At 41.3% G+C, this 18,587-nt stretch overlaps 1 long non-coding RNA gene across 1 annotated transcript in view; it reads right to left on the minus strand.

Annotated features, from left to right (window-relative positions):
• Positions 1–4,353, minus strand: part of LOC122809288 — a 120,822-nt gene extending 116,469 nt beyond the window's left edge. Inside the window, exon 1 of the long non-coding RNA XR_006365888.1 lies at positions 4,247–4,353. This is a non-coding gene — a long non-coding RNA (uncharacterized LOC122809288). The remainder of the gene's footprint in view (positions 1–4,246) is intronic.
• Between the last annotated feature and the right edge of the window lie 14,234 nt (positions 4,354–18,587).

An 18,587-nucleotide genomic window follows, 5' to 3' on the forward strand; every position in this document is an offset into this window, starting at 1 on the left:
TATAGTCCTCACGCTTGCTGTTTTGAGGTGCTGACAACTCTACTAATTTCCTTGTCTTCCTGAGGTGCTAGAGCCCTGAGTAATTTCTTTGAACTATTGTTCTTTCTCTCCAGTCAATGTCCAAGTCTTCAGTCTAATCTCTGTTAGGAGCCTTCTCTGACTTTTGTTTGCAGCTGATTGTGGCAACCAGTGGTTTATGCTGTCAGCTGACTGTTTTGCTGGAGATGACTTTGCAATTGCTAATTCTACCCCATTTTCCTTTTCATACTAGGAGGAAGTCTACCTGAACTACAAGCTGGCCAGTGGGCACTCTTGTATGTGATCTTTTGACATACCTCTCAACTGTCCAGATTTTTGTCTTATATTTTTGGTAAATTATTCATAACATTTGTAGTTTTCTGGCAAATTAGTGAGGATTGAAGTCCCTAAATAAAGACAAATATTTGAATTTCAGACTTCGTGTCCTTCAGAAATACATACTAACCCAAATACTGTTATTCTAGCAAATGTCTAAGTTTATAAAAGCAATATTTAAAATCTGTCCCCACTTTTGGGTATTTGTCCCCCCTCCTTATTTTAGGCTTTGTCCAGATTTCTTGCATTAAGAGGTTGAGAGGTATGTCTTGTGAATGTCTCTCCTGCTGAATCATGTGTTGGCCACCATCAATCCATTTGCCAGACAGATCTAGAATACCTTCTCCATCTTTATCCCTGTTGTACCCCCCTCCCCCATATGGACCCTGATATATGTATTAAGGTCACCCATTATCACCACCAATTCATGTTGTCCTGCTTATTTAGTACATCTTGAAACTGCTGTCTCAATGTACTCTCATACCTCTCAACTTCTTAGACCAAGAAATCTATACAAAGCCATATATCGCGTGGGGACAACGGGCCAAAATAGGGATACTTTTTAAATACTGCTGTTACAAACTTGGAAAGTTGATAGAATAATAGGTTTTGCATTAGCATGAATTTTCTGAAGAGTATGAAGTCTGAAACTCAAATGTCTTGTTATTATTTTTCTAATTTCAACCCTCAATGTTTTGCTAATGATGTGCCAGAAAAGCACAATTTTATAAGAAACAGACCAAAAATATGAGGCAAAAATCTGGACATTCTGCAAAAATCTGGACAGTTGAAAGGTATGTGTACTCTCTTCCTCGCTATCACAACCCTGCTGTGGTGCACATGCTGAGATTATAAACAGTATCCTATGCTTACACTTGAGTCTGATGCCCATGAGTTTGTCACTAATTCTAATTACATCCTTCCCTGTCTTCTGAAGGGTCTCTTTCACCACAATTCCCATACCATTTCTAGTCTGTCCTCCCCCTGAGTACTAGACTCTGGATCTCAAGCTAAGTGGCTGTGCTGCACTGCCCTTCCATCTTGTCTCCTCCTTACCATCATTTCATCCACTTCCAAGCTGCATCCTGTCAGTGAACCTACAATGAGTGTAGCAATCCTTGGTTCATGTTTGGCAGGTTGATTGGATATGCATCCATCTTTTAGCTCAAAAGAGCTATTCCAGGTAACCCAAACTATACAACTGTTGACCAGCTAATAACTTACTGACACAGGGACGTTTGGGTTTAAAGTGGCACACATTTGCCAATAGGGGACACATATATCCCTCCATTCATTAGCAAGGGTCCCTGGAGTAGGCCAGGTCCCCAACCCACTTATCACTGACAAATATCCATGCCCATTTTTGGCAGCATTAGTCAACACAACCAAATATACAGTCAATTTTTACAAGATCTAGTGACTAGCACTGACATGCAGTGCAGTCTGTGATCTGTGTTCTCCTATCAAGAGTATACTACAAGCCACACAACAGTTGGTCTGTATGACTCTTTCCCTTATAGACACCATCTAGAGTCTGTGTTACTGCCCACAACTCCATTCATGGGTAAGCTTGAGGAAACACTTGGCATGTTTTTTTTTTGGGGGGGGGGGAACCTCACAGAGACACAGGAAGAACATGCAAACTCCATACAGACATTGGTCAGATGTCATGATCTAACATTGTACCTTGTTCATGGGAGGCAAAGACCTTAACTATTATGCCAACTAGTCTTCTATCCCTCATCATGGTCTTTTACTGAATTAAACATGTGATTAGTGAATGAATGAATAAATGAAGGGACGAAGGAATGAGTCATCATCTAGCCTCCTGTCTGCCTTTAATGGTGATTTGTTTTATCATAAGGAATATGTGTATGGCACAAAATTTTAAACCTAAATTATTTAAACTTTAGCACGATTCATATTTTTGCAATCATTCCCTATATTCAAAAATAGCCCATTTTCTTTCTTTTTTTAACTATATTAAAGAATGATTCATTGCATAATGTGTGATTTGGTTCCATGTCTTTAACATCTTATTACTTTTTTAATTATTTTGACATATACATAAAGCTTCACCAAATCAGCTGAAAAATACAAAGAATTTTCATCATTGCATTCAACTTCAGTTAGATGAGATGCATTTCTAGTGACTGTACTTATGTGTGCTGTATTCAATATATAAGAAAAATGGTATTAAATATGTTGAATTGTAAAGAAATCATGTGTTACTGCAAAAAAGTCAGTAAAATAAGTTGTATAATGAATTGTTTGAATATTTTGATGATTTCAGCCATAAGCAACTAAAGTAAAATATTCACTGAATTAATTTAGTATTTTGATAGGCCGCGATGGTGCAGTGGTTAGCACCATTGGCTCATAGCAAGAGGTTCTCCATTCGATTCTCGGCTGGAGTGCCTTCTGTGTGAAGTCTGCATGTCCTCCCTGAGGTCGAATGAATTTAAAGATATGCAGGTAGGTGTGAGCATGTGTGGGTGTGCCTTCTTTGAAGGTTGGGCGCTGGTCTGGCAACTCGACACTGTAAAAATTCACTGCCAGTCATTAGCAGACCAGAGTTCCACTGTGGCGACCCCTAACCGGGAAAAGCCAAAAGACATTTTTTTTAATTTAGTATTTTGATGATATACCAACAACAGTGCTTGTACAGTCAACAGAGTTCTGATTTTTATCATCTATTATTAGCTGAAAAGGTAAACTGATTTTTTTTGCTCACTAATCTCTTCTCTCTGACATCCACCCTTATTTCTGCTGCCCCACATGTGTACCCAGTCCCATATAAAAGGCATGAGGCTTGGATAATTCTTGGTATGACCTTGTAGGTGGGCATCCATCTCCAGAATGAGAATGATCTTAGCAGCCTAAGAACTTTAAACCTGCCATTCCCCTTGAGAGATAGTCAAAAGCTGGGGGTGGGAGGAGGGGGGCAAGTATCACACATGTTGCACAGGTATGGGGATTTTTATGTACTCAGGCAGGGAAACTCTAGCTGAGTGGAGCAAGTCTGATGTTTTGGGCAACACCACCTGCAATATCCACTCACTTTTGTCCCCAGCTAGGGAAGAAATGGTAGCCTGCTGCAGCCAAAGAAGCATGCTTTGGCCTCCAACAGGACATGCCTCAACTCTGAGACTGGTACCATTCTCTATAACCGGTAGATGAGATGCTGCAAGCCACTCAAAACTCATCCTCCTCCACACCAGCTCTTATAGTGCCTGAGCCACTAATCAAACTCTGGTTATTTTTATCACAGGCCTGAGTCCATCCTCTCTGCCATGAAAGTTTGGTAAGCTAATTTGTTACCACTTGCTATTTCCCTGAACAAAACTGACTGTGCCCACAATAAGCAAAGAGGAAATACAACATTTCTGCTAAGATATGGTAGACCCAGAGTTAATTATACATAACTGGGATTAGATGATGTCTTCCCCTGCCTGACAAAAATTAGATCTTTGCTTGTATTCTTCCCCTTAAACTAGTCTTCACCTTTGATATTTTTACAATGAGTGCTTTTATAGTCAATTTGGTTAGAGGAAACTGTATCTGTGGAAACAGGCTTCCAGAAAATGTCAATATCATCATAGGATGATCATACTTGCACCACACCTTGGCTAGCAGCTAGGAGTCAGACAGTGGATGCTTTAAGCACTAATGGCATTTGTTCCACATTTTCACTATGACTGCTCCCCCAGGAGTCACTGGATGTTGTTCTATGTGATGTTCTGTTATTTTTCTGAAATGTTAGGGATATTAGTAACTGCAATGAAACTTAGTTAACACATATTGCAGAAAGCTATTATAGTGAAACACTTAGAACAAACTTCTTGAAGTCCTTCTGTGTTAATGGTGAATTATAACAAAGGCAATTACATACCTTTCTTTTTGTTTGCATATTTCACAATGAAATATATTGTCACCCCTATGAGTACTGCTGCTGCAATTGCACCAATAGTTGCTCCAACAATAAGTCCCACATTAGGTCCAGCTAAGGAAAGAAAAATTAAACTTGTCTGTAATACAACATAATGCTACTGAAAAATATAAAAGCAGTTCTAGCAGTAACTTACAAAATATGAGCATTTATTAAAACATACTTTTGCCATTGTAGTTAATTTTCTCTTTATGGCCACATTATATTTTCTACCACTTAAATAGTTTGCTGATTAAAGATATTTTAGAATATTATATGTACACAGTAGAGTCTGTCATTGCAATGTGTGTGACACAACTTAATTATAAAATCTGATCCACTATAGAACATCATATTGCAAAAATAATTGGCTTGATGAATTAACTCAGAATACCATAAAACCACTAAAGCTAGGAAATACTGCAGTTTGTTTTCATCCTGATAACATAATATTAACTGTATATTTCTATAACCAATAAATCATTTTTTACTAACAACTGTGCATCTCTATAAGTTTAACTGATTTTGTTAAAAGAAATGAATATCTGCTCTGAATTATTTTTTCTTTAACTCTTGAACACCATCCCTTGTAACAATCTTTCTCAGAAATGAAATTTAAGATTAATTTGCTTGTCTTTAATTATGTTTCCAAGTAGATGAATCCATATTATTTTAGTATTCCTTTCACCAGCCTGTTAATTTCTCAATGGAACATACAAGCTATCTCCCATCTCTGTTTCCCCATCCAGGCTTGTCTCATTAGTTCCTCAGTTAGGAGTTTTGAGATCTTAATCCAAGCCTTGTCATTACTGCAATAATTTGCTTCCCCCCATACACCAAAGTCCTCCCAAATATACATTTCTGGGAATGATGAGAGCAGATTAAAATGTGTCTAATTGGCTTATACACATTTGCCATTAGATTATCTCTAATCCCTTAATCTCATATTTCAACACAAGATGATACAGAAAAATACATTGTGCATTTTATTGCAGACAAGGAATGTTTAACATGACTTCCTAATTTCTTATCTAATCTATATATTTCATTTTCAGGTTTTGGCATAGGAAATTGATATCATGATTCATTTTTCCATTATCAGCAAAATGTATCCCTACATACTTTATACTGTTTATTCTCTGTTTCTTCAACTTTTAGAAAAGAAAACTGATATCATGATTCCTTAAAACTGAAAAAAATGTATTAAATCTTATTTTAATGCATACATTTATAACTCTTAACATTTCCTTTAGGAGCTTACCTATTTTCAAGCCTGATTTGTTAGCCCATCACACAGTTTTCTGAGTCCCCCTCATCACACAATTTTTGAAGCTATTACACACACACACACACACACACACACACACACACACACACACACACACACACACACACACACACACACACACACACACACACACACACACACACTACTTGGCCAACATACTAGTGGCAGCACAGTAATTCTGGAAACAGAAAATAAAACTGCACCTCCAATACAACTCCAACAGACTATTCAAAGTATAGTAAGCATTGAATCCTGAGGAAGTACTTGTATGTGTGAAAGCCTGCTAAGCTTTTAATAAAGTCTGTTGGAGTTGTCTTGGAGCTGGAGTTTAGTTTTTTCTTCCTGGCCTGGCACTATCCACTTGAGCTACTTTTGGATTGTTGACATTCCTTCTGGAAGCGGGAAGAATTTTATGCCATTGATATTCAGTTTTTATGCTAATTAGATGTACAAATGTTTGGCTGGATGTATCTACTTTTCAAGGGCTTTTATACCTATTTTCAATGTCTGCAGGTTGAGAGATGCACAAGACTTTGAAAAGAAATAGGAACTTTGCCATCTGAGGATCCCTTTTCACAACAATACAGAGAATCTTCTTGTGAAGAGAACAGAGCAGGTCCGTTGACTTCTCAGATATATCTGAACATTTTCTAAAAGGAATATAAACATTTAGCATGTAATGTGTAGTAAACCAAATTAAGGATGAAAATAATATGGCAGTAGCTGCAATGTAACATGACAACTTCAGAAAAACTGAAAAGATGAAGTAAAACTAAGCCATACTAACATTGGCTGTACACAACCATGAATGTGAGAGTTTCAGGCAATCTGGAACTAGTGACATTATTGGCAGTAGCACATCTAGTGGTACTGACAATGATTATTACCAAAAACTGAGGATTCCCTTCCCAAAGTTCTTTCACACATGCTCTTTTCACCCATGTTCTCTCTTTTGCTTGTGGCACTACAAGCCAATAAAGATAAAGTGGAAATGCTGATTCTTACAGCACAATGAAAAAGCTGTTAAAACCTCATAAAACCAAACATGTCTTAAACCACATTTATTAGGCATAAAAGCCAATAATTTAAATAAAACCCAGGGAACTTTTCTTAAGTTTCAAATAAAATGACACTAATAGAATTTTAGCAACAAAATCTTAGTGTTATTTCTCTTACTGATCAGGCTATAACTTTTTTACCAAAGCTTTCTGTACAGTAGCAAAGCACATAAACACTTTAGACTGACCTGCAGCATGGCAAATAGGAAAAGCTGAATACACACATCAACAAACCAGCCAAACACTGACACTTAAAACATCAAATAATGGAAACATGGCTTTGCTCACATCAGAGAAAGCACCTCACACTGACGTAGACCATCAGAAATACAATTACACCTTCAGATAGAGGGAAACTAGGTTGAGATATTCCATTATGGTACAGGAATGTCAGTTATTGACAGTATGCCACAGAGTGTCTTCTCAAGCAGCAAGCTGCTTCTCTATAGGAGAAAATGTACTGGTTGAAGACAGATGCACATGCATTTCATCACAATGTGCCTATTACCACATAAAACAAATCATCAATGAAGACCGATCCACTGACCTGTGACCCAGCAGACATTTGATATATTTATACCACCCCTCCATGAGATGTTAAGTGCATGGTAAACCCTCTTGATGAACATTGTAGACAAAAATGAGGTTGGAAGCTCTGGTGGTAAACACAGTTGGATGACAGAATGGGTAACAAACTTCCTTAATCTGCCCAACACATACGATTGTTCACAGTAGGAAAGTAATTCACTTGCACATGAGGAAAACCAAGTGACGAGTTCTGAAAATGCAGCAGGTATTTTCATGGATGGCAAAATGTCAGTACTCTTGGCTGATTCATTAGCACTGTTAATGTTGCATCACTGCTGTAAAAAAGATCCAAGACTCAGTGATTGTACACATCTCCAAATATTTTTCATAAAGTGGAAGAAACATCAGTTAAGTCGGAAGATGTGAAGTTTCACTGCAAGATTTTTATGGTGGCACTTTCATAACCATAGATCAGAAATGTTGATTTTACAGCAACTCCAACTCATCAAAATGTGCAAATATAGCATTCTATATAAACCTGTTAAGACAAGTATGACTTTGCTGTCATCATTGTGACCATAAAGACAAAACTCCAAGATATGGTGAACAGCATTACACAACCATGTGCTGAGTACATCTGCCTTATTACCCATCCATTTATCAATACGTACTGTCCACAAACAAAAGATCACAAGTAGTACAGTCCCTGATGTTCTCCACTATGATAAGAATCATCATGGTGCTACTGGCCCATTCCTACACAATCTACATAGACAGAAAAGTGCTAGCATGAATGGCCAGCCATTGGGGTTGACATCCTCCATGTGAATGTGTGCTGACTCACCCTTCCAAATGCTTTTGCCCTGTATCCAATTCAGTTTGCAAAGTGCCTTCTTTGAAGGCATCACCAACAATGTTTCTACTGATGTCTTGAAAAACACACCACTCCCCACCCTGCAGGAGAATATCCTTTGTATCACTGGCCTTTCTCCACACTGCCTCAATGACTGTATAATAGTGCACCTCTGACTTGTCTGGTGAGTGCTGCATCATACGGAGGAGGAGATCCCCATGAGAGGTGAAGTTGGTAATTGACTGTCCTATACTCTTATTTCCACCTTGTACTTCATATTCAGTGGTGTTTTATTTGAATTCCCACCATAAATGATAGAAGTAGCCTAACATGACTAGTATGTCCTTCATATTTTTTAACTTTACTTTGTCATATACACAGTCAGGGATCCTATTGTAAGCATCCCAGGTGTTGATGTAAATGTCGCTGTTTCCTCCTCCATAATGAAGTTGTGCATAACTTGTTTTAGCAGAAAGCTGTGCAGTGCAGAGTGCTGGCAGTTACTGGGAACACTCTCTGATACAACAAACACCAGGAGAACTGTAAAAACACTGCTACTGGCATAGTGACAGAGGAATGGCACCAGATGTAGTACTTGTACAAGGAGCTTCAGAGCCAGCTACAGTAATGATAAGTGGGATTTATGTATAGCAATGTGAGGTAAGCAATTTCATTCTTAGCTGTTTGTATCTTTTATTTATTTTATTTATTGCTTTTGTTAACTGGGAAAGTTAGACTCAGCATAAAACCCCTTTTCTGTTGGGATCCAGGCAGAAAAGCTCCAAAGTACAGTACAAATATATATATGCATCAAAGCACCAGCTGGTGAGTGGGGTAGGGCCTACATTAACCGCAAGGGCTTCACCTCCATCAACTGCCAGGTTGTGTGTGATGCCCAGGACATAATAATGAATGTGTGTGCTGGCTGCCCTGGGAGCTACCCTGATTCCCATATCTGGCATTTGACGCAGCTGTACCAGACATTTGGCAATGGGGACATCCCACATGGTCACCTAGTGGGGGATGCAGGATATGCACTGGAGCTGTGGCTGATGACACCCATCAGAAACGCACACACACCTGAACAGGAACGCCATAATGAGGCACACGCACAAACACATAATGTAATGGAGCATGTGTTTGGGCTGCTCAAGTCACGGTTCCGGTGCCTGGACAGATCTGGTGGAGCCTTGCAGTACTCACCACTACATGTACCCAAATTGTCATGGTATGTGCTATGCTACATAATATGATTCTGCAAAAACAGCTGCAGCAGGACCAGCATAGGGCCGGGACAAACAGCCCCCCACCATTGCCAAGGCCATCACAGGCAGAGCGTGACTCGGAGGAGGAACAACCTGAGCCTGCCCCAGTAGACAGAGGGAGGCGTGCCCAGTATGCCCTGGCCTTGGCAAAGAGGCAATGCATAGCACATACACTGGCTCAGTAGGAACCCTGGGAATGATACCCCTCTCTGACTCACTCATATAGTAACAGGGACGCCTAACATTACACAACCTGCTCTCAAACATGTACAGGGAGTGTAGTATGTGCATCCGACAGAGGCAGCCGTGCAGCACCACCTGAGGCATAATTGCCATGTGTTAAGCAATGTAACACCATGTAGTATATGCAAACATGAAGACCCTGCCTAACATCTCACCCTCACCAAGCATGATGCCACACTATGAAGACAACAAGATCAAGTACAATAATTGGCTGAGGTATTGCTGTTAGCAAGGGGGAACACATGGCTGACAGCCTGGGCTGACATGCCAAGCAAGACATGATGCCCCACCTGCTAGGGATGGCACGCACCCAGCACACCTGGCTGTGTGGATATTGGCAAAGGCTGTTGTCACCCCCACTGTGCCTTGAATAGGTAAGGCCGGAAACACAAACCCACCACCATAGGTAGCACAAGGGATAATAACCTGGATGTAATGCTACCCAACACCAGACGTCTAACCTGCAAGGTGCATGCAGACCAAACCCACCACAGTATGGAGAATGGTAATATGTGTTCTGTAACAGAAACCTGGGTCAAAGCCCAGAATAGCACCCTAATACTACCAGGTTATGCCTCATACCAAGCTCTACAGCTCCAAAACATGGAACACATGACAATAGGAGTGTGGCTATCAGTAATTATCAAGGATAACCACACCCCCAGGTTGGTACCACAGCAAGAAGCAGCATGGACTATCCACAGGCAAGTAACACTGGCTCAAACTGTGTACCTGTTTGAAGCCTGCTACAGACCACACTCACAAACCCAGGTACCCCAGCCAGCCTTCCTGAAGACACTGTAGAGTATGAATGGCTTAAAAACCTCAGCTTTGGCTGGCTAAGAACTTGGTTATATTCAACTGGACGTATAAGAGAATTTAAGTACCTTTATCTGCACTTTTTTAAAAAAAATACAGTATTTAATTTGATTTAAACTGTGTTGAAGGAATATTTAAATGAAGTGGCAGTTATTCTGCTCTTCAGTAACTTGAACTGAAGCTAGTGTTTGCTGAATTTTGTTATTTGCTAGTAATTACAGGTGTGGGGGTAGCCACATTCTTTGATTTCCTGTCCTTGCCTTTTTAAGTGGTGCATTGTGAAATAGTTTCTGCTTAAAAACCTCAGCTTTGGCCGGCTAAGAACTTGGTTATATTCAACCGGACGTATAAGAGAACTTAAGTACCTTTATCTGCACTTTTTTTTAAAAAAAATACAGTATTTAATTTAATTTAAACTGTGTTGAAGGAATATTTGACTGAAGTGGCAGTTATTCTGCTCTTCAGTAACTTGAACTGAAGCTAGTGTTTGCTGAATTTTGTTATTTGCTAGTAATTACAGGTGTGGGGGTAGCCACATTCTTTGATTTCCTGTCCTTGCCTTTTTAAGTGGTGCATTGTGAAATATTTTCTGCTTAAAAACCTCAGCTTTGGCCGGCTAAGAACTTGGTTATATTCAACTGGACGTATAAGAGAATTTAAGTACCTTTATCTGCACTTTTTTTTTTAAAAATACAGTATTTAATTTGATTTAAACTGTGTTGAAGGAATATTTAACTGAAGTGGCAGTTATTCTGCTCTTCAGTAACTTGAACTGAAGCTAGTGTTTGCTGAATTTTGTTATTTGCTAGTAATTACAGGTGTGGGGGTAGCCACATTCTTTGATTTCCTGTCCTTGCCTTTTTAAGTGGTGCATTGTGAAATATTTTCTGCTTAAAAACCTCAGCTTTGGCCGGCTAAGAACTTGGTTATATTCAACTGAACGTATAAGAGAATTTAAGTACCTTTATCTGCACTTTTTTAAAAAAATACAGTATTTAATTTGATTTAAACTGTGTTGAAGGAATATTTAACTGAAGTGGCAGTTATTCTGCTCTTCAGTAACTTGAACTGAAGCTAGTGTTTGCTGAATTCTGTTATTTGCTAGTAATTACAGGTGTTGGGTAGCCACATTCTTTGATTTCCTGTCCTTGCCTTTTTAAGTGGTGCATTGTGAAATATTTTCTGCTTAAAAACCTCAGCTTTGGCCGGCTAAGAACTTGGTTATATTCAACTGGACGTATAAGAGAATTTAAGTACCTTTATCTGCACTTTTTTTTAAAAAAATACAGTATTTAATTTGATTTAAACTGTGTTGAAGGAATATTTAACTGAAGTGGCAGTTATTCTGCTCTTCAGTAACTTGAACTGAAGCTAGTGTTTGCTGAATTTTGTTATTTGCTAGTAATTACAGGTGTGGGGTAGCCACATTCTTTGATTTCTTGTCCTTGCCATTTTAAGTGGTGCATTGTGAAATATTTTCTGCTTAAAAACCTCAGCTTTGGCTGGCTAAGAACTTGGTTATATTCAACTGGACGTATAAGAGAATTTAAGTACCTTTATCTGCACTTTTTTAAAAAAATATATAGTATTTAATTTGATTTAAACTGTGTTGAAGGTGATTTAAACTGTGTTGAAGGAATATTAACTGAACTGGCAGTTTTAACTCTGCTCTTCAGTTATTCCCACCCACCCTCCCTGTTTTTGTTTTGGTGTTAATCTTAGTGGCCTTGAAACTGCCCGCCCCTCAGCCTGCCTCTGGGCCCATCTCATTTGCTCACTCAACTGAGTGCAGTGAGATCATATTCTGATTTCAGGCACTCCTACTGTGTACAAAGAGAGCATCTGGGAAACAGACAAAAAAATTAAGCTTATTTCCTGCCTTTCCTGTTAAGTGGTATAGACTATTAGTAGGCTTCTGAGCCCCCAAGCCCTTCTGTGTTTGAGGGAAGCCTTCTAGCTTCTTTTTTTATAACTAGCCAGTTTTCTAGTTTCAGCATTCAAATCTGTTTCTTTGATCTCAGCACTTGTTCAGATTAAAAAAAAAAAAAAAAATTTTTCATCTGCTTTTACTGTACTTGTGTTTCTACCTACTTCATTTTACTTTTGCATCATCTTAAAAATACTCAGTTGTATTTATTACTGCTTGGTGTAACTCATTCTAAGCCTTTTGGTTTAAACACTTGGGCTTCGGACCAGTTGTTTTGCACTGAGAGGGTTTGTGGTCTGCACTGTTGTGGCAGAACAGGTAGCTTACATCCTTCTAGGTTGGGAACTGCTGATTGAGGGCTCAGTGTCTGTTATTCTAAAAGTGTATTAATTCTGGTTTAAGCAATTGGGCTTTCAGGCCAGTTATTTTACATTAAGAGGGTTCGTGGTCTGCACTCTTGTGGGAGGAGAGGCTGGACTCTGCCCTTCTGAGCTGGGAATTTCTGGTTAAAGGCTTATAGTGCATGCATATCTGAACTGCTTCTTACTGAAGTTGGTGCGCCTTTTTTGCTGTGGCATAGACTGGATTCGGGCCTGCTGGATCTAGCTTTGTTTAGACATTCTCTAAAGTATTCAATTGTATTTATTACTGCTTGGTTGTAACTTGATTAAAGTGTAGCTATCATTCTAAGTCTTTTGGATTAAGCACTTGGGCTTCAGACCAGTTGTTTTACATTAGGAAGGTTTGTGGCAAGCACTGTGGTGGCAGGACAGGTAGCTTTCATCCTTCTAAGTTGGGAGCTGCTGATTGAGAGCCCAGTGTCCAAGTGTATTAGTTCTGGTTTAGGCACTTGAGCTTCAGGCCAGTTATTTTACATTAAGAAGGTTCGTGGTCTGCACTCTTGTGGGAGAAGAGTCTGGACTCTGCCCTTCTGAGCTGGGAATTTCTGGTTAAAGGTTTATAGTGCCTGAATATTTGAACTGTATCTTACTGAAATTGGTACACCTTGTTTGCTCTAGCATTGACTAGATCCAGGCCTGCTGAATCTAGCTTTGTTTATATGCTTGTTGTTTGTTTGCTTGTTATTTCCCTGGAAGCTAATTCCACCTAATACGCGGCTTCTCACCGCTTCTGTGGATCATAAGAGATATCTGCATTGCTAACTGTACTAGTTCCTTGTTTCACTTGAAAGAAAGTTACTGTTTGTCGTTTTGCATTTAGTTACTTGTAACACATTGCACTCAAGTTACCTGGCACTTGCTCACTAAAGCAATTATATAAGTCAGCACTAAAAATTAAAAGCACTACACCCTCACTCCCCACTGGCCCTTGTTTTCAATTATTAAGGAATTCCCAATATTATTCTAGCATGTCCAAAGGTCAGTTGTCAATCTCCTCTCCGGTCCAGCTGGTGAATCTGGGAATCTTGAGGCAATGTTATAACTGCCTCATGTACACAGACAACCCTCTCCTCCTCCCACATAACACAAATACTTGCGAGAGATGCAGCTATTTAGCCAAACTGGAGGCTGAGCTCTCTCAACTCAGGACTGGCAAGACCAGACAGGAGGAGAAGGCAACTACACACACCACATAACCAGCCTCACATAATGCTACCACACCACTGAATCAAGCACATAAACACACAAAGACATACTCGGAGGCTCTGAGTAAAAATTTACCTAAACAGCAGAGGCCTCCAAAGCAGACACCCAAACAACTGCTACCTCAAGACACCCCACAAGCAACACATAAACCACAAAAGCAGTGTGCAAAGCAGTCACAGCCCTTAAGGCCAAATACAACACCAAACATACTTGTCATAGGTGACTCCATAGTCAGACACACTGACGTCCCACTCACCAGGCTGAACAAGGACAGGGTCACAGTAAGCTGCCTATCGGGCGCTAGAATCCGCCACATAACACAAGCACTTGGGTCACTCCACGGCAAGTACAAATATGACACAGTCATTGTCCATGCTGGTGTGAACGACCTGAGACGTACCTCCCTGGACTATATGAAAAGAGACATAGAGGAGCTCTCTGATTATGCAGCCCAGGCAGGTATGACCCTGACCCTGAGCAGTATCCTTCCTTCACCAAGAATGAAGCTACAATATAGAGACAAGATGATCAGCTTTAACAATTGGCTTAATGTCTGGTGTCATTCAAAGGGGATCCAGTGTCTGTCTGCCTGGGATGACATGCTTGACAAGCCACGCTGCTTCGCAAGGGATGGCTTGCACCTGTCACCCCTGGGATTCCGGATATTGGCTAAGGCTCTTGCCACCCCCATAGTGCCTTTTTTAGGCAAGGCTCAAATTCTAAACCTACCACCCTAGAAAACAAAAATGGGAAGAAACTGAGAGTAATGCTGCTCAATGCCAGAAGTCTAAATCTCAAAATGCATGCACTCGAGGCCCTTCTCATTATGGAGAACTTCGATGTCTGTGCTGTAACTGAAACCTGGTTCAAGGCTCCTGAGAGCACCCCGGCACTATTAGGTTTTACCTCATATCATGCGTTCCGGCCCCAAACCCGGACCACACCACAAAAGGAGGGGGTGTATCCATATTCATAAAGGATACCCACACCTCCAGGTTGGTGGCAACGCATGAAGCTTCGGAAACCATCCAGGTGCAACTAACCATAGGCAAAACAGCTCTACAAATTGTAGCATGCTACAGGCCACCCTCTCAAACTCAGGAACCCCACACAGCCTTCCTGAAGACACTGGAGGGTATAAATGTATCTCCAAACACCATCATATTGGGTGACTTCAACTACCCGAATATAGACTGGGAACATTACTCAAGCCCTAACTTTCTAGCCCAACGGTTCCTGGAGTTCATAAATTCAAATGCCATGGAACAGCTAGTCACTGTTCCCATGAGAGGAGAAAATATACTAGATCTCATTATCACAAACATGGGGACAAAATGCTCCACACCGGAAGTATATCCCTCATTGGTGAGATCTGATCATAAACTAATCTCACTGGAAATCCACATCCCGCCCCCACCCCAAACAAAACATACCACAGTGAAGAACTTCTCTAAAGCAAACTTCACACTACTCAAGACTGGTGTGGTATCCTTCAAGGCCCCTGACCCAGTGGAAACCACAACCCAAGCTGCGGAAGCCCTTACAAATGCCTTCTATGAACACCTCCAGGACTGCATGGATCAGGCAATCCCAAATAAAACCAAGACTCTTTCCACAAAGGGCAAACGTCCAGTCTGGTGGACCCCAGCCATTAACAAACTTTACAATAAGAGGAGAAAGCTATTACATGATAGAACAAAATCCATAAAAGGAAAGTCACCCCTGATCTTTATTAGTAAAAAAAATACGAGCACTCATAAAATCAACTAAGGCCAATTTTGAGAGAAAAATTGCCATGGATTCAAAGGACAATCATAAGGCCTTTTTCAGCTATGTTAGGAACCTGGGTGGAAACTCCCAGATATACTCAGAATTAGTCCAAAATGATACAAAAATCACTGAACCCACAGACATTGCCAACATACTGGCAGACAGGTTCAGTGCAAACTTCACCCCTCTCCCCTAAAGGAGAGATAACTATCCCAGCGGAGTGTAGCCTCCCAGACATCTCAAATGCGCAGGTGAAAGCTGCTCTCTCTAAAGCTAAAAACGCAGCATCAATGGGACCGGATGGTGTCCCCAGCTGTGTGCTACACGAGCTAAATGAGGAATTAAACCCGCACATAAGGCAGCTGTTTAATCTCAGCCTTACCACAGGATACGTGCCCAAGGAGTGGCGGACGGCAACTGTGGTCCCACTCCACAAAGGCGGTGCCTCTACGGACCCTGGTAATTACCGCCCCATAAGCTTAACAAGTCTAGTCTGCAAAGCTATGGAGAGGATCATAATGGAGCTCATAAACAAAGATATAGGGGACTTGCAGACATTGGACCCGACCCAGTTTGGCTTCGTCAAGGGAAGATCATGCCTTTTGAACTAGGTCAACTTCTTCGAAACAGTCACCAAGGCCATTGATGAGGGAAAGGCAGTCCATACAGCCTACCTTGACCTTGCAAAGGCTTTCGACACAATACCCCACTCGGGTATTGCAGAAAAACTTACCAGCTTAAATGTAAATGCATATGTCACAAGATGGGTTGCAAACTGGCTTAAGGACAGAACCCACAGGGTTAGAGTTGCTGGCGCTATATCAGACTCCAAGCCGGTCACAAGTGGTGTCCTACAGGGCTCGGTCCTTGGCCCCCTATTGTTCGGCATCTACTTCTCAGAAGTACAGGCCAACATGGGAGGACTTTGGCTGACAAAGTTTGCAGACGACTGCAAACTGGGCGCCATAGTGGAAAGTGCATCGGACACGGATATCCTTCAGAAGGGACTCACGGAAACAGATAGCTGGTGCCAGAGCCATGGCCTGAAGTTAAACGCCAAAAATGTATAATCATACCCTTCGGAAAAACAAGGTAACCCCAAGCTACCATATAGGTGGCAATCCACTAAGCACAGAAGAGGTTATCAGGGACCTGGGGACCCAGGTTGACAGTGGCCTTTCTTTGACACTCACGTTGCTAAAGTGGTTAGAAAGACCTTCTACATTGCCCACCTCATCATGAAGGGATTCACATCCAGATCTAGTGAGGTCTTTCACTTATCAGACCAATGATCGAGTGCAATGCCCCATTCGGGATGTATCTCACCCGACATCTGCAGCAATTGGAGGGACCCCAAAAGTTCCTCACCAAAAGGATAAAGGGACTCCAAAATCTGTCATATGCTGCCAGATTGAAGAAACTCCAGCTCTATTCAGTCGCATACCGTCTGCTCAGAGGTGACATGTGCCTGACATACAAGGCCATGTCCAACCCGAATTAATGGACATGCTCCACCTCAAAAAATCCAAATCCACCAAAACCACTAGAGCAAGCGACTTAAACCTTAGCACGGATATAAATAGGACATGCTGGAGGGATAGATTTATCACTCAGAGACTCCCTATGCTGTGGAATAAAATCCTGGTCCATGTGAGGCAGAGCACCTCGCTGGCTCTGTTCAAGAGAAATCTTGACCTGTGGATGGGAGATCGTAGGTTTACCCCGGGAATCATCTCTGTGTCACTGCTGGAAAGAGGCACAACAAACTAATGGGCACAGTATTTTTTCATATAAGGGGTGGCGTAAGCCACAAAATTTGGGCTAGGCTTATAAATGCCTTAGGGCAGATAGCCTAGTATAAACCTATGAACCTGTGAACCTATGTCTCAACAAATACCAAACAAGGCACACACAAAGTATGACATAGGTGGCAATCCATTATGTATGGAAGAAGTAATCAGGGACCTAGGGACACAAGTGGACGGTAACCTGTCATGTGACACTCACATTGCCAAGGTGGCCAGGAAGACCTGCTATATTGCCCACCTTAATATGAAAGGATGCACATGTAGAGCAAGAGAGGTCACTGTGCCCCCATACTCTTCCCTTATCAGGCCAATACGTGACAACAATGCCCCAGTTCGGATGTACCTTACCTTACACCTGCAGCAGTTAGAAAGACCCCAAATGTACCTCACCAACAGGATAAAGGGTCCAAACATTGGACATCTGCAGCCTGGCTGAAGAAACCACAGCCCAATTCAGAAGCATACTGCCCAGTCAGAGGTGATGCATGCCTGATGTACAAGGCCATGTCCAATCCAGAATGAATGGACATGCTCCACTGCAGAAACCCCAAATCCAGCAGACACCACAGTGAGATATCTGAACCTCCACACATAGATAAATAGGATGTGCTGGAGGGACAGATCCATAACCCAGAGGCTCCTGACACTCTGGAACAGAATTCCAGTCCATGATAGGCTGAGCTCCACACTCAAACTCAACAAGAGAAATCTGGTGAAGTGCATGGGAGATAGTAGGTGTACACTGGGGGCCATCCCTGTGTCACATTTAGTAAAGTAAACCCTACATGGGCATAATATGCACATTGCAAGGGGTGTCGAAACCCACACCCAGTCTGTCCATGCTCAAGCAAGGCCAGGGCAGGTAGCCTAGTATGAACCTATGAACTTATGATGATACAAATTGTGCAGGACACAAAGGATTATCACACAGCTGTCCTACCTGATGGTAGGAACCATGGTGATAATCCACAGATATGCTCTGCAGCACTCTAATATCACAAACAATACACCAAACCCACACACATTGCCAACATCCTACCAAACAGATTCCTTGCAAACTCCCCACCAGCACTAACTGCCAAATATCTGTCCCAGGAGAGTGCTGGTCCCCTGACATTGCAGATGCTGAGGTAACAGCC

The sequence above is a fragment of the Protopterus annectens genome, chromosome 8.part0, assembly GCF_019279795.1.
Source record: "Protopterus annectens isolate FY-2018-M chromosome 8.part0, PAN1.0, whole genome shotgun sequence".
Taxonomy (NCBI): domain Eukaryota; kingdom Metazoa; phylum Chordata; order Ceratodontiformes; family Protopteridae; genus Protopterus; species Protopterus annectens.